The sequence below is a fragment of the Protopterus annectens genome, chromosome 5.part0 (assembly GCF_019279795.1).
Source record: "Protopterus annectens isolate FY-2018-M chromosome 5.part0, PAN1.0, whole genome shotgun sequence".
Classification (NCBI taxonomy): domain Eukaryota; kingdom Metazoa; phylum Chordata; order Ceratodontiformes; family Protopteridae; genus Protopterus; species Protopterus annectens.
Genome location: NC_056735.1, coordinates 1556499946 through 1556514214, shown reverse-complemented (window position 1 = coordinate 1556514214; position 14269 = coordinate 1556499946). Strand labels below are relative to the sequence as shown.

At 36.0% G+C, this 14269-nt stretch overlaps 1 long non-coding RNA gene across 1 annotated transcript in view; it reads right to left on the bottom strand.

Annotated features, from left to right (window-relative positions):
- Positions 1–14269, bottom strand: part of LOC122801773 — a 436281-nt gene that overhangs the window by 205080 nt on the left and 216932 nt on the right. The window lies entirely within an intron of this gene.

Genomic DNA, 14269 nt, shown 5'->3' with positions numbered 1-14269 from the left:
GCTCCCCATCTATATGAAGCAGAGTTCCTCTCTAACCCTATATAAGCACAACTTGGACTAATGGAGGGATAATTGTAAATTCACCCCTAATCTGCTGCCTATGTCTCTGATGGATAGAGGCAGTCATCACCCCATATGTAAATCCAATGTGGGTCACATGACTATGCTTATGAGAGCCCTAGTGGTCATTAGCCTAGTATACACCTATGAATCTATTTCCACTTCTCTGTGTTGCACAATCTGACATCAGACTACTACACCTGTGACAAAGCAAGGTCTGATACACTAATATGTTCACAACACGTGTAAGTAATCTTACATGTATAATGTTATGTGATCCAACAAATGATCACGCAAGCAACAGTAGTGTTTTTTTCCAAAATAATAGAAAGTAGGAGTTAACTGGAATGCTAAAATGGGAATAGTACAAGGAGTGAAAATATTAAGGAGGTCCTGAACAAAAAACATCTCTGCTTTTGTGATAAATTACACATATTTATATAGGTTCATAGGTAAGTTTAGGCTATCTACACCTGAGGAACATTTAAGCTAGCCAATATCCCTTTTGGTGCTTGAATTAACCTATCCTATTTGATGATAGATTGGCCTTATGCATACAGTGGTCGATAATTATATGTCACCCCAAGTGAAAATAACTGGGATCATACCATAGATAATCTGAGGGGATGCACGCACAGAATAAAGCATTTAGGAGCTGCCTCTGCCCATTAGTAGTATAGGAGTCAGTCCTGGGGTTAGTTTTCTGTTTCTCATACAGTTATAGCAATGGTATAGCTTTGGTGAAATGAAGGGGGCAGCCTCCATGGGTCAAGATGTCAGGGGGGGGATCTTCACTTCTGAATGTCAGTGATGCATTTGCTAAAGTGTTTTAATGCCATATGGTTTAGTACTGCATTTTGGTCAGCACTCCCTGTTAGGTGTAGCAATCCACTTGTTACTCCTCTTGCACAAGATCTGCTACAGTTTAAAGAAGAGATTTGTGTTATTGGTCTCAAGTATGAGAAGGCCTGTTTTTTTTTTTTTTTGGGACCTCAACTTAAAATTTAGAGTAGGCACCAGATCATGGAACAGCCCTAGGCAGCAGAAGTGCTAGACTTGAAAAACTCATCAAGTAATAAATATATTATTTAGATATAATAACTTAATCTTTAAAATACTAATTAAACAATGAGGTTGGTGTCATAAATCCAACATCAGTGATTATGTTTAATTACAAATAACATGTTTTGTCTGTCAAAAAAATAATAATCGGTCTTTGCAAACAGGACAACGTAAACAGGCCTAAAAATACAATATCTAGTCAGTTTAACTAGATGACATCAGAAAATAATATTATATAAGGCACCCTATATCATCTTCAAATTTTCTAAAACTTAACAACAGTGTCTTTATGAAAAAAAAGAAACATGCACAGTAATCTGAATAACTCCTTATACCTCACTCAGACCATGCCAAAATTAGAAATACCCTTTGAGGAACAACAAATGTTTTCATCTGCTTTCATTCAGGTTCCACATTTTCAGCATGCCACGTTAGTATTTATAAAAAGTTTACTAATTTTCTATGGCATGATTAAAGCTCTTTGTGAAACTTCCATCAATAAATTCGGCAAGATAATCAAAAGATTGCATTAGCAGGAGATGTCAAAATTATTTGTTTTTTTACTTAGATTTAAATGAGGAAAACAACAGCCAAGCATATCATTTAAATCAGCTAAGGACTACTATTTTAGTCTAAAAGAACATTTACAAATTATTGAAATTTATGATTAATTCATGCTATTACTTAAATAAGAATTCACGAATGATAAAAATTAGACCGTTTCCTTTGGTGAATAAATACATGCCATGCAATTTCTAAATTAATAAAGATCCTCATATACTATATATGTAACACATGTTCATTATCTGAAGTAAACTGGGATAAATGTTTTCCAGGCCTGTTGCATCTGACTTTACAAGGCAATCTGAAATAGTGAGAGAGAGAGAGAGAAAGGGAGAAAGAAAAGGAGAAACTTTATTCACCTTTCCTAATCTTATAGAAGGATTACAGAGAGAAAACCATTTACAGTATTAATGGGGACATGGAAGATATTCATTTTTTCAAGCTAATGCTTTTTAAAGACATAATTTTAAATATTTAATGAGTATGTGAACATATTTAGATGTGGAAGAATAAATGGATCATTGAATATATTTTCATTTTATTATTAGTTTGAATATTCAAATACTGTGGAATCTTTATTTCGGTCCCCTTAACTTCATACTATCAGCTCATCCCCCCGTGACTCACATCTACACCAGGTCTACCAGCTAATCTCCTACCTCCCAGGACTTATTCCAGTATTAGTGGGGTTGGTTGTGGATCCAAAGGACATCACAGGGGCACAGAAATCTTTACATCCATCCAGGGGGAGTTTTCATTATATGCTCTACCCTTTCCCTTCTCTGCTGCCTGCTCTCATAGACTGCATCTGAGGGCAACTCAACTCTTTAGACCACACCTCTCCTTAAGGAGCATTATCAATGAATTCCCTCCTACCAAGAAAGGGTGGACCCACCCATCCATCCTTGCCATTCCATAAGGCACCTGAGCTGCTAATCAAACCTGTGTGGCCAGGGCTGTAGTCAGGGCTTTATCCCTCTTTGCCAACAGTGTGGCAAATGTCTGCGGAATCTTATACATTTTATCATTACATAAAATATATTAGGTGAATATCTTTGCAAACAGTTTTAGAAGAGAAAGCTAGTTAATAAATAAATAGTTACTTTAATGGAAGAGACTACTATATATATATATATATATATATATATATATACATTATATATATATATATATATATATATAAATATATATATATATATATATATATATATATATATATATATATATATATATATATATATATATATATATCAATTTCTCTGCACTAACAATGTATACATTTCAATTAGGTATTAATTTGTACTAGGTAAAGATATTGGGCTGGATTCTTGAACAGCTACACTAAGTGCGGCTATCATGTAAGTGGCATGGTGTGCTATGCATACAGTAGCTTGCTATTTAGTATTCCTTAAATGGAAAGCATAAGTAACCAGATTACATGCTAATTAACCAATTCAACATGGTGGATCTATTTAGGAAACTATAAAGTAATCATGTACACCCAGTGTAGCCATTTGCCCTGAAATCCAAAATTATTTGGATTACAGCAACAGTTACACTTAGAAAAAATGTCAGGGGTTGCTGCTGGCATCATTAACCTGTTTGTGCAACCAGCTTTAGTTCAAGGTGCGGCTGCTGCCAGACTGTAGCCAAGAAGAAGAATTGTGTTTGGACTCCATTTGACTTGCCATGGGCTGCATAACACAGAAATTGTTGCATGATACTGGGTGGACAGGAAAACACTAAAGCAAATATGCAACCTCTGCTGCTTTCACCTGAGGCTCCAGGGAAAACCCATCTCAGTGTAAACAAAGGTATGCCAGCTTTATATATCCTCATGTGGAATATATTAGGGGTGTCACAGGCTACAGCTTCCAGAATATTACATCAGTTTCTAAATGCAGTGCTGCAACAAGCAAGGGAGCACCTCTGTTTCCCTTGCACCCAAGAGGAGAGAGCAAGAATCATGCAGGAATTCTATGCAATAGCACACTTCCCTGAAGTTTTGGGGGGCATAGATTGCACACACTTAGAAATAAAAGCCCCACCTGGTGAGCAGGGATGGAGGTACATTAACAGGAAAGAGTACCACTCTATAAACTGTAATTTTATCTGTAATGCCCAGGGGATCATATACAATGTATGACCAGATAACCCAGGTAGTTGTCATGACTTACACACATATATATATATATATATATATATATATATATATATATATATATATATATATATATATATAGCACACCTGTGAGCTGTACACAAAGTTTGCTAGGGGTGACTTTCCACAAGTGCATGTAGTGGTGGATACAGGTTTTGCACTGAAACAGTGGCTCATGACACCCATGAGAAACCCCACAAAACCCCAGTGAGCAAGGATACAATGATGCCCATGCTCAAACTAGGAGTATTATAGAATGCGTATTTGGCTTTCTCAAATCAAGGATCCAGTGTCTAGATACATTAGGAGGTACTCTGGAGTATGACCCAGCCACCTCTGTCCAAATACAGTTTGTTCAATGTTACACAATATAATTCTCAGGAAACAGCTTCAACAAGGGTAACAAGGTATTTGCATTCAACAAGGGCAACAAGTAATTGCATTCTTCCTACCTAATTCCTCCTAATGTCACTTATACATGTACTTTCCTCTTACCCCTACAACCTGCTGCGTTTTCTACACCTGCACAGCTTGAATCTAACGTAAAATAAGTTTTAAGCCTTGAATGCTTATTATGTAAATATTGTACATAACTTTCTATCCCTACTCTCTCTCCCTATACTTATCACTTCTACCTACATATAAGCACGGTAGTAAGAGATTATACTAACTAGCTTAGAATTGTATACACCTCTGTACTACTAAACAGCAGCCTCCTTCTCCACTGCCCAGCTGATTCTCGATGAGTCCACTAGAACCTTTCTCCAACCTTCCCCTCTTTCTCTATCGCTCAACTTCCCCTCTCTGCTCTCACCAGAATCTTATATGCACACATGCTAAACTTGGAACTTTTCACCTCTATTTTTCTCCCATAATCTACAAAACATAAGCTTACTACCAACCTGAAAGTTTCAGTCTTTTCAACTACCTACAGAAGTCTCTACAATTTGATACTTCTCTTTATATTTTCCTGATTATCCTGCCACTTCTGTTTCATCCATGCACTGTAAATAGCTTTCTAATCAACAATGTACGAATGTTATGAACTACATGCAAATGGCTCTCTATCTATGTATGTATGTTATGAACTGTGCTCAGGTTGTCTAACTATGTACGTATGCTATGAACGGTGCTCAAGTTTTTCTTACTAAAATACTTTTTCCTGATTATCCTGTCACTTCTGTTCCATCCCTGAACTGTAAATAGCTTTCTAATCAACAATGTATGTATGCTATGATCTACATGCAAATGGCTCTCTATCTATGTATGTATGTTATGAACTGTGCTCAAGTTGTCTAACTTTGTACGTATGTTATGAACTGTACTCAAGTTTTTCTTGTTTATTCCTCTCTTTTGCACCTTTTCAATTTGCTAGATCTCAATATATAATTTTAAATTTGTTTTCTAAAATGTATAATTCCATGCATAATTGTATAGTATAAAATTCTATGCTAGTTTTAATTGTATGTAACATGGAGCTTTTCTCCCCAGGCCTCCACTGAAAATGGACCCCTTGGGCCCAGTGGACCTCCCCGGTTATCAGACTGGAAATAAGTAAATAAAGGGGCAGGACCACAGGCAGGGCCAGGAGTTTCAGCAGATACAGATGAGGAATCTAAAGGAGAGACACCAGTTGCAGATGGTGCTGTCAGATGTAGCCAGGCACAACATATCCTAACTCTGTCTAAGAGGCAAGGGATAGCACAGACATTTACAACTTAAGAAGATATCTTAAACACATACAAAGATTAAATTAAACTGATGCTTGCAAAAGTCTACATTTACTTAATCATGTAATGATTGTGCGTCTAGTATACAGTAATGTCAGTAATAACTGACGACTAATGCATGCAATATATAGCTATGAATTTTACCCAGTACTGTGTATGAAGTATTTCAGTTAACCAATGTACATAAACCAACAGTTAGCAGGTTAGTGTTAACATAATTTGCACAAGTATAAACATAAGCAATAATTAACTATCTACTTTGATTGCATTTCGAAGAATACTAACTCAAATACAATGAGAGTCAACAATTACAAAACCAATCATTCACAGCTGCGTAGGGTCGATAAATAAAAACATTTTTCTGCAAATGCATTAACATTCAAGCAAGCTTCTGAGTATGCAAGCATTATCTAGCCATTGTGTGCATCAGACATATAGGCAACCCTACGTCACAAAGAAATGTGCAAAGGGCAGGGCACAGTCATCATCACTTGCAAAGGGTGGTGGTGGTGAAGAGATTGTGTATGAGCAGCAAATAATTTATTCAGTAAGTATACAATTACTGGGGCTAGTAGCAAGAGATTTATATCATTCAACAGTAGGGTTTGTATAATGTGTGTATGTGTGTGTGTGTGTGTGTGTGTGTGTGTGTGTGTGTGTGTGTGTGTGGGGGTACATGCGTGAGTGCGTATTTGAGGTATACGGGTAAGTGTTTTTCAATGTGTGTGTGCCTGCATGAACACAATCAAGCACTATACTAACACTTTGTCCTGGCATCTTGGAGAGGTGTGAGCCATGCATGGTACAGAAATCAGTTCAGCATCATCACCATCACTGTGAAAACCACATCTGTCAGGAGATCTACTGCTAGTTCCATGGATCTGGCTAGAAGTCATGGTGCTACCTGAACATGCGTATTTTCTGCTGGATGAGCTCACATCAAAACTACATCCTGAGCCACAACCAAATGGTCTGTGACATCTGGGTGTTGACATCTCAATCACTGATGAAGCAGTGAAACTAGTACCACTATGGGAGTGGGTCTGGCACCTTCTCCATATTACAGACACTGCCTGAACCAATGTGTCATTCATCCTGTTCAAGGATTCACCCACATGGTTCAGGTAGTTCTACATGCTAGAATGCACAACATTTAGTACTCCAACTATCTCTTCTGAGGCCCTGGGGGAACATACTTCTGCCTCTGTAACAGCAGAACATGTATGTCATGTGCCACCTACAGATGCACCAACATCAGGAGGAGGGTGTACAGCACCCCATTGTGTGGCCCTTTACCCTCATGATGGCTACAGGGAGACTCAACCAGCTCTGCAACTGGAGTAATCACACTACTTTGAGCAACTGTGTCACCATAAACCTGTCCTATGCCTGAGGTTTCCATGGTATGGGTATGCATAGGCATAACTGACTGTGTCTAAAATATGGGCAGGGGACGTGGGAGTCACAACTTCTCTCTGCACCCTCAGACTGTACCTCTTCATTGCTGCCATCATCATCATCATCAGAATATCACCTATGATAACAAGTGATCAACACAATAAAGAGATATAAAATAAAAACTGATCAAACATATGTTAGTTAAAACAATTTTTACACAAAAATACTAAGTCAATGCAAAAAGAACTTTCATGTATACATAAATCTACTTTATGGATTGCAATAACAAAAAAAAAAGGTGTGCTCACCACATGCAGGTGGTCATGCAAAATCAGAATCAGATGTGCCTACAGATAAGAAAGGGAGATGAAACAAGGATGATAAGCATCACAATGCAAATGACACAAGAAACAGAAAACAATCACCTTTACATCTGCAGAATAAGAAACCTCTCATACAAAAATCTACAGTTCAGTTTCATTCCCCCATCCTTCTGTCTCTCTCTGTCAGTGTCACTTGTCCCTCACCCTTCTCTTTCACTGTCTATATATATATAAATAAAAAATCTATGCATATATATAGAGAGACACACACACACACACACACACACACACACACACACACACACACACACACACACACACACACACACACACACACACACACACACACACACACACACACACACACACACACACGTGTATATGGGTCTACTTCAGAAACCCGAAAGCTCACTTACCTGGCTTCCAAAATGTCAAGATGAAAAGGCCGACAACAACACAACACTGATGTATCAGAACACTGACTTTCCACTCCAGGTAAGTAACCACTTGGCCATCCTGACAAAAAGTAAAACCAAAGGAAAGCAAACACACTCATGGAGGCTTTGCCCCCACACCCTCCATACCCGCCCAACTAAATATACCAACTTTGAGATTGCATTACTGTAGGGGTAAGGGGCAAAGCTCAACAGGATGGCAAAGAGGTTAAGTTGGTGTTCTGGGATATCTGTGTTGTGCGGTCATCGGCCTTTTTGTCTCGGCATTTTGGAAGTCAGGTAAGTGAGCGTTGGTTTCTGAAGGACACACACACACACACACACACACACACATACACACATGCACACACATATATGTGTATATATATATATATATATATAGATAGATATGTATATATATATATATATATATAGATAAATATATATAAATTATGTAAATTATTTAATTATATTACATACCTGGAAGTTCAGCAGTTGACACTCTTGGGCTGTCCTCCACATCAGCACCAACATCAACAATTCTAGGTAAACCCCATGCTGAGCTTTCTGGAACTCTGACAGTAGGTGGGGACTCTCTTGCTCAGTGGTAGTTCAGTAGCAGGACCACCCCAGTAGCCATGCATTCCTTGGCAACTTGCAGCTTCCCTACATTTCACATTCATTATCATATCACTGGCTCAATGTCTGATTTGTTGATAAGTTCAGCCATGTCCTCTGACTGCACTGACATTGTTGACCACCTTATTCCAGAGGTTTACTATTAAATTTCCAAACTGCCTGTGCTTGAACAGCCTGTGGTCAAAAAGCACTTTTCAGTAGGTAGAATGCTGAAGCAAAATACATCACCTACACTATAGCGAATGAGTAGTGTAGTTTGAGTATCTGAGTTTGGCATTGTGAACGGAGATTGTGGTTCAGTGAGGAACACGGAATTAGCACATTTTCTCACTGTAGTGCGATCTAGGAGTTGGCATATTTAATTTGTAGAGTATGTGGGGGGTGCAGGGGGCCACTGCAAAAGAGTACAATTAATGTACCATTGACGGTAGAGTGTAATGGTATGCTAATGTGCATAGCATGGGTGAGTGATGTCATCTCCTGCAATACTGAATACATTGAACTACTGATGTCAATGTATTCATTTTCACCATGGCTGCTGTTTCAAAGTTCCAAATTTAGCATTTTGGGTTGACATTTTGACCTGTTATCCAACAAGGAACAAAACGACTCCTTAAACATTGAAAGTAAGACGACTCCCACCGTCTATGCTCTTGTACAAGGTTGCGAGTGACACACGACTCGAATAAGGATAAAAAATAAATACATTTGATGACAGACTAAAACTTGTAGTACATCCACAAACCAATAATTCATATAACGGTTAAGCGCTTTCATCTGCTGAATGCAGACTTCTTCAGAACAGGTGACACAATTACTTCACTTCCTTTTAAATACTTTTTGGCGCCAAGATTTCCAAACATCTAATTTAAATGTTTTTACAAACCATTTGGTGCCAACTGTCCATTCATAACATTTAAAGTGCAATTCCAGCAGAACTTAATGCAGCACATATATATAGACTTCCTACAATTAATCCATTTCCTTTACATATAATACAGAACAAACTTATATTTAATTGTATGCATTAAATAAAATCCTATATAATAAAATGACATATAATGAATTAAAACTAAAATGTTTACACTCTATACATCCATTTAACATACAATGAAAATACTTTCAACAAGTTCCTTCAAAAATTTTTTCTAATAATTAATTTCCCCATTCAAATGCCCAACCCCTCATCAGATAATAATTATTGTAGCTGTAAAAACTGCTTTATAGATATATAATCATTGATGCCTGGTTCTCTAGTGGCATCTGTTACATTTGCCATGCACTTTCTCTTTTGCCTAAAAGTGCTTTAAAATTCCCCCCTCGGGGGGAAATATATACTTGATCTATAATGGCAAATTTGAAGCTGTGCAAATTCCCGCATTTATTAATATGTCTGTAAAGTGCATTTTTTGTATCCTTGACTTTGATCTTATAATTATGGTCATATATGCGTTTTCTAAATTGCCTTTCAGTTTTACCTATGTAGAAGGCAGAACATAATGTGCACTTTGCCAGATATAGTATATTTTTGCTATTACAATTCCCCCTTATAAATTTCACATAGGTTTTATTCATATCTTCCAACCTACATCCTACCATCTCATTGATGTCAGTACACTGATTACAGACCCCACATTTCCTAGTGTTTTTTGCCACTCTGTCTGCATCTGTGATCTTTGACAATTTTTCTAATAGTCTTTTAATATTCATACCCATTTTGTAAACAAAGCCTGGTCTGTCACCAAGTACTTTTTTAACTTCATCATCAACTACTAATGTATTCCAATGCCTACCAATAATATTTTTTATATCATTCACATAAGGTGAATACGTCAGTACACATACTCTATTTAAACCTAGTTCTTCAGTCCTACCAGTTCGAATCTTAATATTATTCAAATCAGTACCCAAAATTGGTACATATTTTTTTCTCCCATTATCTTATCACATAAGATGAAGTATCTTCAAGCAATGGCAAGGGATACCCTCTATTTAGGAACATGGCTGTAATATTTTCCATTTCCCTTACCATAATCTCAAAATTGGATGACATTTGGGCTACCCGAATACACTGACCTTTAAAGATGTTTTTTAACATATGTCTAGGATGACAACTAGTGTATTCTAGGTACCCGTTTGAATACGTATTTTTCCTATATATTTCAGATTGGAACCCTGTCTCAGTATGACTAATATAGGTGTCCAAATAGGCGATACTCTTAGTACTAACTTTGTGTGTGAATTTCAAAAAAACACTGGATTGATTAATATATTCTATAAAGTCTTGAATATTTTCAACTGGTCTGTTCCATAAGACAAAAATATCATCTAAAAACCTAGTATAATACATAATGTATTTGTAATACTCACTACTAAATACATGCTGGTTTTCCCATTCTAACATGACCAGATTTGTGAATATGGGGCCCATGAGGCCCCCATGGCCACACCTTTTATCTGTTTATAATATAATATATATAATAATATAATACAGAATAAATAAAGTTGTTATCCAACTGACCTGTTGACCTATGCTGTTTCAGAATTTCAATAGTAAACCAATTTCAGATATGGTCATGGAAGTATTTGTCACCTCTGCCTCTAAGAGAAATGAGCCTTGTTGTCATAGTGCCTGAATGATAATGCCATTTGTCCCATTAGTGTATGGTGGTTTAAGGGGCTCAGATGTCTTGGGCACCATAGCCCAGTATGAGATGAAACATAAAGGAACAACAAAAAGGAAATTAAGCAACACATGCTTGCTAAAAGAAATATGCATGAATGTATCCAGCTGCCATGTACAAAATAATTTTAAAATTTAGCCCCCCTGTGAGTACACATAAGTCAATATAGTACCAACCCCCATCAAAAGGAAATTAAAACTAATGCTACATGTCTGTAAGGATAACAATAGCTGCACAACTCTGTAGTACATTGCAGCATTAGCAAAAATAATTTACATTTTTCAATTAAAATAGATAACTTTTTTTTAGATCTACCTGTATTGAGGGCAGGCAGATATACAATATATCAGTTGGTCTACAAATGTAAAACACCTGACTTTGCTAATAAGTTATACAATATCCTTCTGCAATCACTGTTCATATTCCAAGAGAATAACTGCCATAATGGCAGGTAACATTTACTTTCCAAATATTTTTAATGCAAAGAAATAACTGACATACATGGCTATGCCAATATCAGTAGACAAACAGTATATACAGTAAAATGTTATATTGTGAAATGAAATTCATCAGTAAGGTAAAAATGCATCAGTTTGTTAAAAACAGCAAAGTACCTTTGCAGCAATTTAGTTGTTAAAGTCGAAAAAAGTTTTGCAAGCGGAATTACAATATCAAGCTCTCTGGATCCAAATAGTCTCCACTACTATGATGCAATTTCTTTACACACACAGTTAGCTTTATATAATACAGATTGAGCCCTCTGAGTGCTGTGAATATGAAAATCAAGTATGAACTCATTAGCATTCATGAATTCCACAATCTGAAATAAGTGCAGGACAGACAACTCACAGAAAAACTTAAAAGCGTAGCGTTTTACACCTGACACTTTGTATCTAGTATTCTGATGAAGATGAAGCATAGTCTTAACCGAAAGCATGTTATATATTTAATTGTTTTAACGCTAAATAAACCTGGTATCTATTGCTCTCATTGGTTTAGTTCACATTAGGTAAACATGGTATAAGGACCTACATAATTGTGTGCACATGCCCTAGCACTGGATGGGTGAGCATTAAGAATTTTACTTGCTAAGGACTTGCAATGTGAATGATTAGCCTGACTGCAGGAACAATCAATTTTTCACACTCTTTGCTGTTAGATGTACATGTACCGAGCATATGTCAAGGAGAAGAGACTTACCAAAAAGTCTGAGGTTACACTGACATACTTAGAAGAGAAACATTCCTAACATTTTTATGAAGTAGTTATGACTACACTGTTGTGCCTCTGAATAAAAATTTATCTGCACTCCTAAGGAAGTACATTACTCACTGAAATGGATATCAAAAGCAATGCAAAGTGAACATTAAGCATATTAGAGTAACTGCTTTCAATATCCAATTAATCATTGCAATTACAAAGGACAGCTTCCAGAACTTGGTTCTATTGTGGCTTTTTTGTGATTTGATATAATATCACACATTGAGTTTCATCTTCCTAACTTATGTCTGTGGCAAATAGTGAACACAATCTCAAGTGTGTGTTATTAATGTCCTGGTTTGATGGTTTAAATCCAGAGATGGTGCTGTTTGTGTGAACATAATCATATTTAAGGGGCATATGCTCATATTACTGTCTATATTACTTCAAAGAAAAAAAGAAACCAAAGTTCGTTTCAATGAATTACATTTTACATTGAACATCTATTCTTTCTCTGAGAACTTCATAAGTAGACACTGAGACTGCAGTACACTATTTGCCTTTTCCCTTTTCCCTTGTAGTTGTAGTGTAATCTTGGGTATTATTATATATAATTGGTTGCACAGACAGCACTGAGCAGATTTCAATGAATGGCATGGCATTTGAAATGTGAATGTGAATAACTGTGATGTTGGTGAAATATGATGGTGAGATACAATGTTATGACACAAACAACAAAAGAAAAGAAAAGAAATTTTAATAAATTTTTTTAAAGTTCTTTTTTCTTTGTTTTGTAAAACATCACTTGATATTGTATGTTACATCTTTTTAAATACTTATTTTTAAATTTTTTTCTCTTTCTCTTTCCTTTTTCTCTCTTTTGGAATTGCACATTGTTTCACTAGCATGATTGTTGAATGACAGGGTATTTAGCACTTTCACATGTAAAATCTCTTACAAATTCTCACCACTGAAGGCCATCAGTAGCACAGTTAAGACAGGTGCTGGTGTGCAGGTGCAGGTGAGCAGCCATCCTGTGCCAGGGAAGTTTCACCTATCAGCTAGCTAGCTGGAGGGTTGGAGATGCGCAGTGAGGACACATAATGGAGGTGAGGAATGTTTAAAAAAAAAAATTTAAAAATATTTTGATAAATAAATAAATATTGAATTGTGATGTTATGAATGTATATGAGTAATAAAAGTTGTTAATGTTTGAAGCAATTAAAATGTTTAAAAATCAAATCTCCCTCTTATTAAAAAGAATATTATTTATGATGTATGTAACAACAAACATTTTAACATATTTAAACACAAAAGTGTCATGAACATTATGTATACATGTGTCATACATGCTGCTGATAACTTAATGTATATACAACAATTATTCATATTAGTAATACATTTTATTTTATTAATTTTCATTTTTACATAATGAATTAATTACACTGTAATTTTATCTACTTCTCTAAAATCCCTGTTTGTTGTTTCTGTGTGTGTCCTGTTTCTGGAACATTTATGTGTGATGTTATCCTGATGTGTAATATAAATGTTCAAAGATGTATAAGCAAAGGTTCAAATTATTTAATGCATATTCAGGTTTATTATGTTGTTATAACCTTATGTTAACTGTTAGTGTAAACTTTGTATAAAATGGTGTTGAGCTTTCATTTGCATAAGAATTCATTTGTCAATAGTTTGTAAGTGCACAATGCTCAACAGCCTTACTAGACCTGGTAAATCTGTACTTGGATGTGAGGAAGAAATAATATTGTATGCATATATCTGAAAATGCATATACAACTAGGATGCTGTGGTGGCAATGGTAAATAGTCTGGTTAGAGTGTACTGGAAAGACAAATCTATGGTACTGATGAATTACTAGTCATTTTCATTTATGTATCAAGCCAATCTAAATTCAGGTGGTTAATCTTTTAGCTAACCCTAAGTCTGTGGTAAAAAATTTACTAGAGCCCTTTTACAGAATCTGCCACAACTTGCTTCTTCTTTTTTAATT